We start from the raw sequence: 17,895 nt of genomic DNA, 5'->3' as shown, positions 1-17,895 counted from the left end.
GATGTAATCAAAGTTTAATTTTTCCTGCCCATTCAGTACTTATCCTTACTGCAGGCACCTCAAAAAGGATACATAGTAGCATCAATAGTAGTGGTGATTTTTGTTATATGGACAATCTATTTGTCTATAAATTGTTCTGAGACAATAGACTTACCGTAGGCTGCCAAACAGCCATTGGTAGTGATTTCCAGTCAGCACTTCTGTGATTTGGATTGGAAAAAATGACCTAGAGGTGAAAGGCTCTACAGTGCATTACCACTCCCTTGAGCTGTCTTGCCTCCCAGGCTCTTTATTTGTGTGTGTAAAGATGTATAAGAGAGAAAGGTCTCTTTCTGAGTTGTAGTGAATAATCTACTCTGAAAGGGCAACAGAAGAGGCAGTGTAAATGCTGCATGAAGGACCAAGCAAATGACAGAAAAGAAAACCAGAAATTGATCTTGAAAATAAAGTGATTTTCTGGCAGTAGGTTGATACTCTAATTTTTGGAGTGTTTTTGAGATACCATCTCAGTTAAGTATTATTGTAAATGTCAAGCAATCATGTTCTTGGAATAGATGGCAAAATATTTGGAGTTTCATAGATCAAATTGCTATTCTTTAAAATATTAGGGAAAATTTTCCTTTTTCATTTTTGGAAGTTGTACATTATATTGGACTAGCTGAATAGAATATTTTGGGATCTACCATGGATTTTATTTAATTGCACTGCATAGACAGGCTATGGCAACAAGGTCAATTAATATGAAAGAAAAGGACAAGAAATTCTTTATTCAAAGTTCCATTAGGTCTGAATTTAGGCAGGTAGAAAAGTACATTTGTATATAGCACATTGGATGCAAGCTGCCACTGCTTTTCACTGTAATGCAGAGCTCAATTATATCAAATTGTTGGTGCAAATAAGACAGAAAAGAAAAGAAAAACAGTATTTGAATATTTTATGCTATTGGCCCAATCTCATAGCTGCTGTATGTAAAGACACACATTAAAGTCCAAAGGGAATTTTATAGGGAGAATGGCTGCAACTGCAACATTATGTAGCTACTTTTGTGCATTAATTTAGCTTTCCCAGTCTTAACATGCATCCTTCAAAATGTTTTCCACAACTATTTTAGCAGGGAAGCTTGTGATTTTAATTTGTGTATATCCTCTTTATTCTCTCACCTGCTATGGACTGACATTTTTTGAGTCTGGAATTCTAAAGACATTTGAACAAGGACAATCATAAAAATAAAAATACTGGACAAAGCGTGCTTTTGGAGAGCTAATTTTTGCATATTTAACAGGCTCTCTGATTCATTAGCCAAATCCAAATTAGTTGTACCTACTAATGCTATTTCTTACGTTACTAGTGTCAGTAAAATGTTAACCCCATCCATCAAAAGAATAGTTCCTGAAGAACATACTGTTAGTACTAGCTACCAAACCCTGAAGTTCATGCTGTTGAAACTGTCAATCCTGAGACAGGATCCCTATCCATTCCTCTTCCGTTGAATGAGTTTATAAAGGATCAACATCTGCTGTAGTGTCACAAAAGCCAGCAGATGGCCTTACCTATGCTTCATGTTTCATTCTGTTTGGAAGCCAGTTGCACAGATGTGACAGTATTATCCAATTCTAAAGCTATTAAGGAATAATGCCAGTGAACAGACTCCTTTTTCTCCCCTTACATTTACATAACTTTGAGTGATCCTGACTATGTCTCCCGTATTTAAAACAAACAAACAAACACACAAAACTGGTTGTTTCACAATAGTAAATACAAGCATATGTTTGTGTGCATGTCTGGGGAATACACAACGGCATTTGGCCTCCCTGTAGTCCTGCATTATTACAAACATGAAATCTGCTACTCTGGCAAATTATTCTCATAGGGTGATTCTTACCCTTGTTCCCACTTATATCTTAAATGCATAGTGTGAAGAAGATAATTGCAACAATAACAAAAATCCTTCTAAAGTAGGATATTCCCCATCCTATGCAAAGTACGTTAGACTTCCATGACCACACTACTAGGCTTCTGAATTTTTTGTTTCCACAGAATCACACTTACGTTGATATACAAAAATAAAACACGCTGAATTGTGTGTACTATCTATAATCTTCTGTCACCTAATTAACTTTAAAAACAAACAAAATCAACCTTACCATCTCCCTTTCTCTCTTCCCTTTCTCTCTCTCTTCCCTCCAGAAACTCTCCACTGTCTCCCTAACCCCTCAGTGTAATTTCCCCAGAAAACTCTCTTGCCTTTGCAAAAGGCTTTACTCTGATCAGATGGCAGGGGTCAATATGCTGACTCCAGTGACTATCCTTAGAGTAAGGAGTGGGTGGAGGGTGCACCCTTTTGCATCCCTACATTGACAGACCCATATGGTCTGGGCATTAGATATGGACCTGGACATATCTGAACCCATTAGATACGAGCTGCTGACACTATATCTGTAATGATGCATCTTTAATGTGTCCGTTATTTAAATCAGGTTTGGTTGGGAGAAATTCCACAGCACTGTTTATAAATATCCTTTTCATTGTTCTCTCTTTATGTCCTCCTTTGTTTCAGTATATGTCCAGGCACTGAATGATGAGTGTGGGGTGGAAGTGGGGATATTGTACTGGACACTGTGGTGATTTTATTTCTACTAAGCAGGTCAGGTACCAACTGCATGACCTGAATCTTTTTCTAGTAGCTGGAAAGATAGGCTTGTCAGTGGCTCACAAGCTTTTTCTTATAACAAAGGGTACTAAGGCAGATCATGCATAACAATATCCATTCATCCTTATCTTCAGGCTCAAACTTTCAGTCCATTGTTATAGCTGAGTTACAAACCTGTAAAAATAAGGGTTGATTATACAGGAAGTGCCAACATACTGGGTTAATAGGAAGCACCAAGGTTAAGAGAATTACTTCAGTTCAGTAGGAGAACTTTTAAGTCTGTTTTGTCAGTCCTCCTCAGAAAATGAAAAAGGCTTGGGGTCAGATCCTTATCTGGTGTAAATCAGCATAGCTCAGCTGATGGTGGACTCCTGGTATCATGAATTCCTTGTGTTGGTAGGGCCCACTGGGAGTCTGGTAATGTATGCTAGAGAAGGAGTTCTCTCCTCTCCCTCTTGTTGCTGCAGTTGCCTCAGTCCCAGCCCGGTGTTTCTCTTACCCACAACCCAATGCCAGGGCAGCTTCTTAGTCTATGCACCCTTGGATCCAAATACTGTACATGTGGAGTCAGGCAGGGAGGAATACCTCCAGCTCAGCACCCATCAGTACCTCCTCACAAATCTCCTGCTTGTCAATACCAATCCTCCCACCCAGCAACCTTCCACATAGTATCACTAGTCCCTTTGCCCCACAAACTTTCCACCAAGCAACACTGGCTCCACCCCTCCCATAGCAAGACCAGCAGTCCATTCCTCACTCTACTTTCAGAAACATTTTACAGCCTGTGCATGCAATCCACTGGATACTGCCTCACAAACCATCTTGAGCAGCACTGCCTTAGAGAGTGTAGAATTTGACAGGTAAGAATTCCGAGTCTATAAAGGTAGATTGGACCATTATTGTTAAATAAAATAGAACAATACATTTTTGTACAGGGTATGTGAAGGCTGTAGAAAGACTGGATTTTATACTATAAAAATTGAGAAATGGTCCCTGGGTGATCATGCCATTAAGACTATTAAAATGTACAGTTGAGTGGAGTTGGAGGTATAAATTCAATCTGAGTTTTGGCATAACCTCAATTTTCAGTTCCTAACTCTGCCACCTGAATCTTGTTCTCTCAACATAGCATTTTATATAGGATTAACACAGTACCAAATATAATGCAAAATTAACTTATATATCAAAAAAGTGTTTTATGATGGCAGTTTTGTGAATAAGCAAGGGTTTTTCCAGCAATATCAGTTGGTTAATTAAAATATTAATTACGGCTGTCAAGTGATTAAAAAAAATAATAGCACTGTTAAACAATAATAGAATAATATTTACATAAATATTTTTGGATTTTTTCCACATTTTCAAATATATCAATTGACTTTCTCTTTTGGTGGTTTGGGTTCTGTAGTTTCCGCATCAGAGTGTTGTTCTTTTAAGACTTCTGAAAGCATGCTCCACACCCCGTCCCTATCAGATTTTGGAAGGCACTTGAGATTCTTAAGTGTTGGGTCAAGTGCTGTAGCAACCTTTAGAAATCTCACATTGGTACCTTCTTTGTGTTTTGTCAAATCTGCAGTGAAAGTGTTCTGAAAACGAAGAACATGCTGGGTCATCATCCAAGACTTCTATACCATGAAATATATGGCAGAATATGGTAAAACAGAGCAGAAGACATACAATTCTCCCCCAAGAAGTTCAGTCACAAATTTAATTAACTCATTATTGCTTTAAGGAGCATCATCAGCAAGGAAGCACATCCTCTGGAATGGTGGTGGAAGCATGAAGGGGCATATGAATGTTTAGCATATCTGGCATGTAAATACCTTACAATGCTGGTTACAAAAATGCCATGCAAATGTCTGTTCTCACTTTCAGGTGACATTGTAAATAAGAAGCGGGCAGCATTATCTCCTGTAAATGTAAATAAACTTGTTTCTCTTAGGGATTGGCTGAACAAGGAGGAGGACTGAGTGAACTTGTAGGCTCTAAAGTTTTACATTGTTTTGTTTTCAGTTATGTAACAAAAATAATCTACATTTGTATGTTGCTCTTTCATGATAAGGAGATTGCATGATGGTACTTGTATGAAGCGAATTGAAAAATACTATTTATTTTGTTTATAATTTTTCAGCAAATATTTGTAATCAAAATAATATAAAATGAGTACTGTACACTTTGTATTCTGTATTGTAATTGAAATCAATATATTTGGAAATGTAGAAAAACATCCAAAATATTTAATACATTTCAATTGGTATTCTATTGTTTAATAGTGCAATTTAAACTGTGATTAATCACAATTTTTTTAATCACAATGTTTTTTTTAGTTAATTGCGTGAGTTAACTGTGATTAATCGACAATCCCAATGTTAATGTACTGTAAAAGAATTACAAACCTCTTCACTCCAGTTGTAATGATTTTACTGTTTTATATACTTGCTTGCACTTAGAGGTTAAGGAGATCATAATTCAATAATTTCAGTTTTCTGAAGTAAAAGAAAGCCAATTCCTGGCAGAGACACAAGGGAATTGTGTTCACGTAGTGGTACAACATTTATTTACTCACTTGGGACCAAATTCTTCATTGTCCAAAAAGAAAAAGTAACCAGAGGGGAACACTTTTGTGGGGTTCAAGTAGCAGCCCTGCTCCCCATCCCATGCACAGCATGATGTCTCAAGGGTGTGTGTAATTTTGACTGCTCCTGCCAATGTAAAAGGACATGGAGAGGGCAGGAAAAGAGGGCTCCCCTCGGTTTCTCTCTGTTGTAAGAAGCCCCTCCTGGTTTCCCTTAAAGGGTTGAAATTCCTCCTCAGTATCTACCGGTGGCACTTCTCTAAGTTGGAAGTTTGGCTGTGCTCCTATGTTGCTTTTCAGGTGCCAGCAGTTTTAAACAGTGAAGTCTCCTGTGACTTCTGATGCTGTTTTCTGGCTATGTGCCTCATTTTCAACACAAATGACTCATATTCCTCCAGCTCCTGTTTTTTCTTTTCATATAGCTGGTGTATTATGTGGGTTTAACTTTGGTCTGTAGCTGCATCATGTGCTTTATAATAAGCTTTATAGTAAGTTTTCTGCTGTGTATACCCTTCAGGAATTAAAATGCATTTGTTTGCAAAGTAATGTATTAGGTGAGAACCGACAAGACAAAAATCTGTATAAAAATGTGAATGAACTAGAGAAAGCTAATGAGGAAATTGATTTAAGTGTAAACATAGGTTACAGTAAGGTGTAAAGATAGGTGACAGTAATTTGTTTACATGTGTAATATAACCAGAGTGCAATGGTGGATCCATTGGCAGAAAGATTAGCTATAAAACAGATGACAAGGATCCTGTCATATTAGGTTCATTTGGAATAATGGGAAAAATATGCCCCAAACAAGGTTGAAAGAGCAATGGGTCCTCTATCAGCAGTGCATGGGAGAAGGAGCAACACAACAGGAAAACTCTGCAATGCTTTCCCATTGAGGAACACCACTCGATGGCAATGCAGACAGGATTGTTTAGGAGTAGGACAAGGAAAAAGCAGAAAGCCTACAAGGAGTGGAAGATGGGAGGGATTAGCAAGGAAAGTTACTTTATTGAGGTCAGAACAGGGATAAAGTGAGAAAGGCCAAAAGCCATGTAGAGTTGGACCTTGCAAAGGGAATTAAAACCAATAGTAAAAGGTTCTATAGCCACATAAATAAGAAGAAAACAAAGAAAGAACAAGTGGGACCACTAAACACTGAGGATGGAGTGGAGGTTAAAGATAACCTAGGCATGGCTCAATATCTAAACAAATACTTTGCCTCAGTCTTTAATGAGGCTAATGAGGAGTTTAGGGATAATGGTACAACGTCAAATGGGAAGGAAGATATGGAGGTAGATATTGCCACATCCGAGGTAGAAGCCAAACTTGAACAGCTGAATGGGACTAAATCGGGGGATGCAGATAATCTTCATTGAAGAATATTAAAGGAACTGGCAGATGAAATTGCAAGCGCATTAGGAAAATTTTTTAATGAATCTGTAAACTCAGGGTTTGTACCATATTACTGGAGAATTGCTAACATAGTTCCTATTTTTAAGAAAGGAAAAAAAAAGTGATCTGGGTAACTACAGGCCTGTTAGTTTGATATGTGTAGTATCCAAGATCTTGGGGGGAAAAAAATTGAAGGAGAAAGTAGATAAGGACACTGAGGTCAACGGTAATTGGGACAAAATACAACATGGTTTTACAAAAGGTAGATCGTGTCAAACCAATTGATCTCCTTCTTTGAGAAGGTAACAATTTTTTTAGACAAAGGAAACATAGTGGATCTAATTTACCTCACTTTCAGTAAGGCATTTGATACGGTTCCACATGGGGAATTATTAGCTACATTGGAAAAGATGGGGATCAATATGAAAATTGAAAGGTGAATAAGGAACTGGTTAAAGGGGAGACTACAGTTGTCACACTGAAAGGTGAACTTTCAGGCTAGAAGGAGGTTACTAGTGGAGTCCTCAGGGATCGGTTTTGGGATCAGTCTTATTTAACCTTTTTATTACTGACCTTGGCACAAAAAGCAGGAATATGCTAATAAAGTTTGCGGACAACACGAAGCTGGGAGGTATTGCCAATACAGAGAAGGGCTGGGATTTCATACAGGAAGATCTGGATGATCTTGTAAACTGGAGTAATAGGATTAATTTTAACAGTGAAAAGTGCAAGGTAATGCATTTAGGGATTAATAACAAGAATTTCTGTTATAAACTGGGGCAAACTTCTCTAATCATAATAAAACTATGCTTTTGACTGATGTGTATGTGAAGATGTAAGATTTGGGTATGTACTTGCTGCAAAACAGGTGTGCCAACTAATGTTCTTATTAAAGATTAAATTGAGTGTGAATGGGAAGAATGAAATCCATAGAACATTTGGAAAATATCCTATAATGTTTATCCAGAATATGTGCTACTATTGTTACTGGAGATCTTCTATTGGATGAATAGATCGCATGACCACCTGTTGTAAAAGTGTACCAGCAGAGAGCAGTTGGATTTGTCACATTTAGGGAGGAAAAAAACCTCCAAAACCTCTTCCTGGCATGGAAACCCTTGGCCAAATACCTTTCTTACATACAGTTATGTACTAAATTGATATTATAGGCAATATTAACGTTTATCCTGTATAGCCCCATTGAAGTCAATGGAGATGCTCAGTGTAAAAAAGAGTAGAATTTGTCTCCACAGTTATAAATTGCATTATGAAATAAAATAACAAATAACTCCTTGTAACTGATCTAGTAAATTATAATTAGACATACCACCTCTAACTGAGTCAGATAAAGGGAACAAAAATAATAAACCAAGTCTTAGTGATACCCTAATATTAAGAGTTATTCTGGTCAGAAGAAACTTTACTTCATCTGAGATCACTTATCAACTAAGTGATCTTGCACTGGTCAAGTTAAAGGGAATTTTACCCTTCCAAATTGAGGAGCACTGATCTATGTTGGCTTTCTTCATTGCAGACTAGATCATATTAGGTTGAGCTGGGACAGAAACACGGCTACTTTTAATTCAATGGCAATATTCACATTGCAATGCTGGCCACCAAGGAGAAGGTTATATTTGATTTAATATATTCATCACTTTACTATGAATGGTTAGATTTGCCCACATAGATCATATTATAAGTTTCCACTACATAGAACTACTATATCTCTTTGATATTTTTATTGTTTCTTTGTCTCTCTTTTTTTAGTTAAATGTAATTTCATTTTAAACAAATCGTGAACCTACAGCCTGACATTACATGAATATTAGTTGCATGTGTACATTACCAGAAGTGTTCCTATAACAAGGTCACATGAACACAAACATAAGAAAATTTTAACTAAACAAACAGTTACCATCTATCAACACGGGCAGGGGAGAAGAAAAATATTACTGCCAAATTATTAACTATTAACATCTAAAAGCATGTTAAATATACAAACTAGTCATCTCATTATAGCAATAGATAGTCAGATGTCTCAAGAAATATTCAAAATGATATCAAACATTATAATTCTACAAAGAAAATGAGCAGTGTGAATAACATATGTTTTGCCCACTCTTCAATATCAAGCATAGTCAAGCATAGTCAAGTTTGCAAGCCTCATCCTTTAAAATTAGGTCTAGTTAATCAGTTTCTGCATTCTGACTTAAATTATTCAGGGGGTTTTCAGACAGTCTAAACATTTTCATTGACTAAAATAAAAATGGATATCATGTAATTTTGCCTAATTTAAACAAGAGAATTCATACCAAATTATTTGATGTGGGTTATATGAAACTGGTACTCAGTCAATGACAACACCATGGAATTTGAGGTATAAAAACATAAGAACCACGATACTGGATCCTACGAAGGGTCCATCTAGCCCAGTATCCTGTCTTCTGACAGTGCCCAATGCCGTGTGTCCCAGAGGGAATGAACAGAACAGGTAATGACCAAGTGAGCCATCCTCTGTTGCTCACGCCCAGCTTCTGACAAACAGAGTCTAGGGACACCGTTCCTGTCCATCCTAGCTAATAGCCACTGATGGACCTATCCTCCATGAACTTATCTAGTTCTTTTTTGAACCCTGTTATAGTCTTGGCCTTCACAAGGTCTTCTGGCAAGGAATTCCACAGGTTGACTGCATTCTGTGAAAAAAAACAAACTTTTGTTTGTTTTAAATCTGCTGCCTATTAATTTAAATCAAAATCTAATTTCTAATTAAATCTAATTTCATTTGGTGACCCCCAGTTCTTCCGTTATGAGAAGGAATAAATAACACTTCCTTATTTACTTTCTCCACACCTGTCATGATATTATAGACCTCTATCATATCCCCCCTAGTCATCTCTTTTCCAAGCTGAGAAGTCCTAGTCTTATTAATTTCTCCCCATATGAAAGCAATTCCATACCCCTAAGCATTTTTTGCCCTTTTCTGAACCTTTTCCAATTCCAATATATCTTTTTTTTTGAGATGGGGGGACCACGTCTACATGCAGTATTCAAGATGTGAGCATACCATGCATTTATAAAGAGGCAATATGATATTTTCTGTCATATTATCTATCTGTTTCTTAATGATTCCCAACATTCTGTTCGCTTTTTTGACAGCTGCTGCCCTTTTGAGTGGAAGTTTTCAGAGAACTATCTACAATGACTCCAAGATCTCTTTCTTTAGTGGTAACAGCTAATTTAGACCCCCATCATTTTATATGTATAATTGGGATTATGTTTTCCAATGTGCATTCCTTTGCATTTATCAACATTGAATTTCATCTGCCATTTTGGTGACCAGTCATCTTTGGCCTTATCATCTTTGAATGCTCCTTTAGCGTCTCGATGGTCCAGTGACCCCACTGGTTGTTTAGCAGACTTCCTACTTCTGATGTACTTAAAATTTTGTTTGCTATTACTTTTTGAGTCTTTGGCTAGCTGTTCTTCAGATTCTTTTTTGGCCTTCCTAATTATATTTTTATATTTCATTTGCCAGAGTTTATACTCCTTTCTGTTTTCCTCACTAGGATTTAACTTCCAATTTTTAAAGGATGTCTTTTTGCCTCTCACTGCTTCTCTTACTTTGTTGTTTAACCACAGTGGCTCTTTTTTGGTTTTCTTACTATGTTTTTTTTTTTTTTTTTAATTTTGGATATACATTTAAGTTGAGCCTCTATTATGGTGTCTTTAAAAAGCTTACAAGGATTTTACTTTTGGTGCTGTACCTTTTAATTTCTGTTTAACTAACCTCCTCATTTTTGTGTAGTTTTTCTTTCTGAAATTAAATGCTGCAGTGTTGGGCTGCTTTGGTGTTTTCCCCACCACAGGGATGGTAAATTGAAATATACTGTGGTTACTATTACCAAGTGGTCCAGCTAAATTCACCTCTTTTACCTAATCCTGTGCTCAATTTAGGACTAAATGAAGAATTGTCACTCCTTTTGGGGTTCCAAGACTAGCTGTTCCAAGAAGCAGTCATTTCAGGTATCAAGAAACTTTATCTCTGTATCCTGTCCTCAGGTAATATGTAGCCATTCAATATGGGGATAGTTGAAATCCCTCATTATTATTGAGGTTTTTTTTATTTTAATAGCCTCTCTAATCTCCCTAAGCATTTAACAGTCACTATCACCATCCTGGCCAGGTGATCGGTAATATATCCCTACTGATAAATTCTTATTATTCAGGCATGGAATTACTATCCATAGAGATTCTATGGTACAAACAGAAATGTATAGTTTTGGATTAAACTTTCAAGGGGAAGGTTTCTCCACCCCAGCATTGGGGCGTGGGAGAGAACGAGACCCCACACCCAGAAATAGTCTATTGGCTAGGGTTCTCACCTGTTTTGCCTGCCAGGGTCTCTAGTGACTCAGGTGAGTGACATAACCACCAGACTATTGGGTATTCTTGGATGCTCTCTCTGTGTTTTTTCTCTTCACGAAAAAAAAAATGGAGAGGTCTTAGTTTTGTTCCACATCTGAATGAAAACAAATATTGAAACATAAAAATCTTTTACAAAATAAAATCCTTGTTTTCCAGTCAGCCCTACTAATGAGCTATGTGGCTGAGGTTTGGCTGAAAGTTCCATTGTTGTAACTGTTAATCAGGACACTCTTGGACTGAACAACCTATTCAGTAACTTCTCAGTTGTTAACCAGACAATAGCCATACCTCACACTGGATAAGGTGCTGCCCACTGACATCTTCTCCTGTGGGTCCACCTTCATTAACACTGTACATCTGTTTCAGATGAGTGTCCTTCTTTTTTGGGATGTTTTTATGTGTCTTCAATTGTTGAGCTGCAACACACCATGAAGCTTCTGAGCTTTGGCCATTAATTATAATAAAGTCTAAAATAAAATAATACTTACTTGTGCAGATGGCTCTTAACTTAACTTTGTAGAATATTTTATATAGAAAACGTCTTTTAGAAATGTTTCTACTGAAAGTGTTAATTCCTTTCAAAGACAATTATACTGTCTAAGCTCCGTTTCAGGACTGGCTGCAAGATTGGGAACCTCATGTCTTATAGAACATGTATGAGCTTATCGTAGAAAAACAGATTTAGATAATCCAGAAACAAGAAGATGATTAAAAAGCAGAACTTCTGACTTTAAATCCTGCAGTCACTATTACAGGTAAAAAGAAAAGGAGTACTTGTGGCACCTTAGAGACTAACAAATTTATTTGAGCATAAGCTTTCATGAGCTACAGCTCACTTCATCAGATGCATTCGATGAAGTGAGCTGTAGCTCATGAAAGCTTATGCTCAAATAAATTTGTTAGTCTCTAAGGTGCCACAAGTACTCCTTTTCTTTTTGCGAATACAGACTAACACGGCTGCTACTCTGAAACCTGTCACTATTACAGGTGTTATACTTTGTCTGTGAACATCCCCTTTCACCAGAGTGAAGGTATTTGAGCTCTTCATGAATGCTAATTAATTGCTCCTTTACCGCTCATGTGAGAAAATAAAGCATACTTGTTACCATTTTACTGATAAGGAATTAAGGCATGGAGAGAGTAAGGGGCAGAAGTTTTGAAGCAAAAAAGCTCAACTCTTTTGAAAAATGTTCCATAAGTGTCACAATGGGAGCTACTGAGATCAGAGCACTTTTTGATGTCTACATCACTGGCACCAGAACCGGAGGGCACCAGGGGGCTATGGGTCCCACACTTTTAAAAGTGGGAGGAACATGTCATCCACTTTTTAACAAAAGAAACGTAAGAGCAGGAATGTCCCCTGCAGATTCTTCCCCTCCCCTCAGAATAATAGACTCTGCCGGGGAGGTGCTTCACTTCACCTTTCCCCCACCAGTGGCTTTTGCGACACCAGTAGAGAGGGCAGCTAGCTCACTGCTGGAGCAGCCAGCTGCAGAGAGGAAGGGGGCACTTTGGCTTTGGCCCCCACACTTTTACAAAGGTTCCAGTGCCATTGGAAGTGGAGATGAGCTCTTCTAAAAATGTGTCTCCAGTTGTGGGTGCTGAGCACATGAAAATCTGGCTCTAAACTCTTTTGAAAATCCATACCATGTGTCTTGTTCAAGGTCACACTGGAAATCTGTATCCAAACTGGGAATTGACCCAGATTGCTACGGTCCCAGGCCAATGGTTTAGCCACAAGTCCATTGTTCCTGGTGTTATTTCTGCTTTTATCTAATTTTATTATTGTTTCCATATTGCCAACTGTATGTTAGATGCTTTACAGACAGATGTGAAGGCAAGTCAGATCTACACGCTGAAGAGTTCACGATCTCAATAGACAGTCACAGATATAAAAATGGGAATGGGAAACATTGGCAAGCAGTGTGATTAGATGATGTTTATTTAAGTATTCTGTTAATTTTATGATTTTTTCCTCATCAGATTTAGTGCTTTATTCTGAGATGCCCATTAGCAACTTTTTAAGGGAGAGTATTCCTAATGTTCATAAGTCTTGTGGCATTTTATTGTTCTTTATTTAGATTAATAACATTCTGATGCTATTTTGTATATGGTGCTCCCCCTGATCTCAGAGAAAATTTTGTACATGGAACATCAGATTGACCACACTCCACCTTTAAACTGGGGGGATGTTGTCCAGTTGGCTGAGGGAAAGGAAACAGTGCTCTACGGGTGTCGGGCAGGAGAGAGGTCAGACGCTGTTGCAAAATAGGGGAATGGGTCAGTGTGTCAACGCTTACTCATCCCCTGGGACCAGAAGGGCAGGAAGGTTGAAAAGAGGTAACCCTGGTGAGAGAAGCCCTTTTCCACCAAGCAGGCAAGGCAGCACCCACCTTCCCTCCCCTTTAGGGGACAAAATACTAGGTTTGATCAGGACCTGCTGTGGGCTTTGTGCTGACTGCCCCTTTTTAGGGGGACTGGTAAGGGATTTTTCCCACACCACCAGATTACCTTAGGTGGAGTTTTTTTGTTGTTGTTGGGTTTTTTTGCCTTCCTCACAGTGGGTTGGGGAGGACTTTGTTGACGTGAGGCGTGAAGGGAGTTAGGCTAATATGGCACAACTCATTAAGTAAGTGTGGGGCTGATGGCCAGTGTAGGTACTCCGTAGGGAAGGTATACAGTGACCGGATAGATGGCTTGGTAAAGGACTTAAAAATGAGGTGTCAGTTAAAATAACAGAATGTGGAGGTGGGTGGTTTGGGGACCCTATGACCGTTACAGCATGGACCCAACTCCCTATTCTTGTATCCCACCTAAATCCTCCTACAAGGGAATGTGGATGATAAGGTCTCAGCAATGGATTGGCTGTGGGACCTGGATGGAAAAAGAGTGGGGGCTGATGGAAGTCCCCCAGGTAGTTATTGAATGAACATGGGGTTACCTGCACTGTACACCTCTATCTGCTGTGCAGTCCCAGACATCTAATAATAAATTACAGCCTGATTAAAACCATATCAAGTGTCTCCTGTCCTTTCAGAATAGCTGGACAATCAGGTATATTTTGAATAGGTATTTGGATGCTATAATGCTTGAATGGTGCCTTGTGGTGACTAAGAAATTAGTTCGGTTACAAGTAGTTTGAGCCCCAAATTAGTCCCTGGACAAAAGTCTATTTTCAATGATATATTATACAGATTTAGCTCTAGGAAAGGAACAGATGATTTGTGCAACCAGTGAGCTTAAAAAATAGATCTACACTTGACTTCATTTGTGTGTGTGTGTGTGTGTGTGTGTGTTAAAAAAATTGTGAAAAAATATTGTGAAATAGATAACAAAAAAAATTGTGAAATAGATAACAAAAATGTAACACAATCTTTGAACTGCAAATAAGTATTGATATAACTTTCCAGAGAGGAAAATTCAAAGTATTTCACTTTTATTTAGCACTCTGGATAAATTAGTTGTGATTAAAAAATTGAAGACAAGTAATCTGTTTAAACTGCTGGTAACGCTTATAGTTACACCTTTGATTGCTGGTGGCAGACTGGAAAGCAAACCTTTGATTAGAAAAAAAACCACAATCGTTCTGTTACTGTAAACAAGAGTTTAGAAGTGCTATAAAATTCTTTCTCTCTTGAATTTTAACAGTTGATCACTGATATAGGTGATGACTCTTGACAGACTATTTTAGATTAGAAACAGCAATCCCACAGATTAATGAACACAAATCACACAATAAAAACTGGTTAGGGAAGAAATTATCTGAAGTTTTTTGTTGTCTGTGCTTGTAGAATATTTCTTGTGTTCATTTGCCAGTTTTAAAGAGTAGAATATTAATATATATATATTATTAAGGAACTGTAGGTATTTTGTTTCTATAAAATATTTATCATAAATACTTAAAGTACAACATATTTTATACTAAATGAAACAGGTGGCAGATAATTGGATTTCTGAATGGCTGATCCCTTTTTAAATTGAAAAAAGTTAAATACAAGAGGGCAAATTATGTGTTCCAATAACAATGAAATCCTCTGATGTATCCCAGTTTAAGAGTTTCTCATTTAAGGCCTGGACTTCAGTGGTTAAAAGGAAAAGTGCATTCAAATTAGGTAGATAAAATAGACAATAATCATGGATATCTGAGTAAAGTGGTGGCATTTTACATTCTTCCTTTTCTATGGCTCTATTGCTATAAAATCTGAGCACCTATTTTGCAGAGGTGTAAGTGTCTACACAAAGTGCCAGGCAGTGGAGTGTCCGACCCTACCAATACACATCACATTTTACTTCAAATTTCTTTCTCTTCTATTCATTTTGAGCCTTTGTGAGTCATACATTTCAAATGTTATTGTTTGCTATTTGTGTATTTGGGGCTCTGCAACTCAAGGGTTACAGTGTCTCCATGTAATTGTTCAGTTTTCCCCGAGAGAGATAGAGAAAGAGAGAACCAGTGAGTGGTGACAACATAGCCCTCCACTTCTCTCCATATCCTCTGGGCATGTCTCTCCAGTCACTTTCCTATTGCCTTTGTTTTAGCTCCACCCTACTATCAGTCTTTTTACCACGTACATCTACAGCAGGGGTGGCCAACCTGTGCCTGAGAAGGAGCCAGAATTTGCCAGTGTACAGTGCCGAAGAGCCACAGTAATATGTCAGCAGCTGTATCTGCTCCCATGCCCTGCCTGCCAGCTGCCCTGCCCATCAGCGCCTTCCCTCCCACCCTGTGCCTCACCCAGCATTCAGGAGGCTCTGGGGGGTAAGGAGAAGAGTGAGGGCGTGGCAGGCTTAGGGGAGGGGGCAGGAAGAAGCAGGGCCTTGGGGGAAGGGGTGAAGTGGGGGCAAGGCCTGTGGCAGAGGCAGGGGTTGAACAGTGAGCATTGGAAAGTTGGCACCTGTAGCTCCAGCCCCGGAGTCGGTGTCTGTGCAAGGAGCTGTTGATTAATCATAGTTAACTCACACAATTAACTCAAAAATTAATAGTGATTAAAAATTAATCAAGATTAATCACAGTTTAAATTACATTGTTAAACAATAGAGTACCAACTGAAATTTATTCAATATTTTGGATGTTTTTGTACATTTTCAAATATATTGATTTCAATTACAACACAGAATAAAACTGTACACTTCTCACTTTATATTATTACTTTTTATTATAAATACATGTGCTGTAAGAATGATAAACAAAAGAAATAGTATTTTTCAATTCACTTCATAAAGTACTGTAGTTCAATCTCTTTATCGGGAAAGAGCAACTTACAAATGTAGATTTGTTTTTCTCACATAACTGCACTAAAAACAAAACAGTGCAAAACTTTAGCGCCTATAAGTCCACTCAGTCCTACTTCTCGTTCAGCCAATCGCTAAAACAAAAAAGCTTGTTTACATTTGCGGGACATAATGCTGCCAACTTCTTATTTACAGTGTCACCAGAAAGTAAGAACAGGCATTCACATGGGACTTTTGTAGCAAGCATTGCAAGGTATTTACGGGCCAGATATGCTAAACATTCATATGCCCCTTCATGCTTCCACCACCATTCCAGAGGATGTGCTTCCTTGCTGATGATGCTCCTTAAAGCAATAATGAGTTAATTAAACTTGTGACTGAACTTCTTGGGGGAGAATTGTATGTCTTCTGCTCTGTTTTACTCACATTCTGCCATGTATTTCATATTATAGCAGTCTCGGATGATGACTCAGCACATGTTCATTTTAAGAACACTTTCGCTGCAGATATGGCAAAACGCAAAAAGGTACCAATATGAGATTTCTAAAGATAGCTATAGCACTTGACCCAAGGTTTAAGACTCTGAAGTGCCTTCCAAAATCTGAGAGGGATAAGGTGTGGAGCATGCTTTCAGAAGTCTTAAAAGAGCAACATTCAGATGTGGAAACTATCGAAACTGAATCACCAAAAAAGAAAATCAACCTTCTACTGGTGGCATCTGACTCAAATGATGAAAATGAACATGCATCGGTCACACTACTTTGGATTGTTATCGAGCAGAACCCGCCATCAGCATGGACTCATGTCCTCTGGAATGGTGGTTGAAGCATGAGGGGACATATGAATCTTTAGCGCATCTGGCATGCAAGTATCTTGCAACGTCATCTACAACAGTGCCACAAGAACACCTGTTCTCACTTTCAGGTGATATTGTGAAGAAGAAACGGGCAGCATTATCTCCTGAAAATGTAAACAAACTTGTTTGTCTGAGTGATTGGCTGAACAAGAAATAGTACTGAGTGGACTTGTAGGCTCTTATTTTTTGTACATAATTCTACATTTGTAAGTTCAACTTTCATGATAAAAAAATTGCACTACAGTACTTGTAATGGGGGAACTGTAAAATACTATTTCTTTTGTTTTTTACATTGCAAATATTTGTCATAAAAAATATAAAGTGAGGAGTGTACGCTTTGTATTCTGTGTTATAATTAAAATCAATATATTTGCAAATGTAGAAAACATCTAAAATATTTATATAAATGGTATTCTGTTATTAACAGTGTGATTAATTGCACAATTATTTTTTAATCACACGATTAATCACGATTTTTTAAAATCACACAATCACAAATAATTTGTAATCACTTGACACCCCTAATATAATATGGTACTTTAATAGGGACAATTGCACAAAGCTGAAAACAGTTATGAGCAAAATCAGTTGGGAGGAAGAATTTGATCAGAAAAGTGTGAATGATAATTGGGAATCATTTGAAAACACCTTACCTGATACCCAGAAATATACTGAAACTTTTAATGGTGTGTTTGCAATGGTACTAAGAAGGCTGACGTTTCTGTATACCAAACTCAGAACCTTTTTGAAAACTATTTAATGTTAGGCAGT

General features: G+C 37.8%; 1 protein-coding gene across 1 annotated transcript in view; it reads left to right on the top strand.

Annotated features, from left to right (window-relative positions):
• Positions 1-17,895, top strand: part of KLHL1 (kelch like family member 1) — a 430,372-nt gene that overhangs the window by 104,441 nt on the left and 308,036 nt on the right. The window lies entirely within an intron of this gene.

This window comes from Lepidochelys kempii, chromosome 1 (genome assembly GCF_965140265.1).
Source record: "Lepidochelys kempii isolate rLepKem1 chromosome 1, rLepKem1.hap2, whole genome shotgun sequence".
Classification (NCBI taxonomy): domain Eukaryota; kingdom Metazoa; phylum Chordata; order Testudines; family Cheloniidae; genus Lepidochelys; species Lepidochelys kempii.
This window is presented reverse-complemented; position numbering and strand designations above follow the sequence as displayed.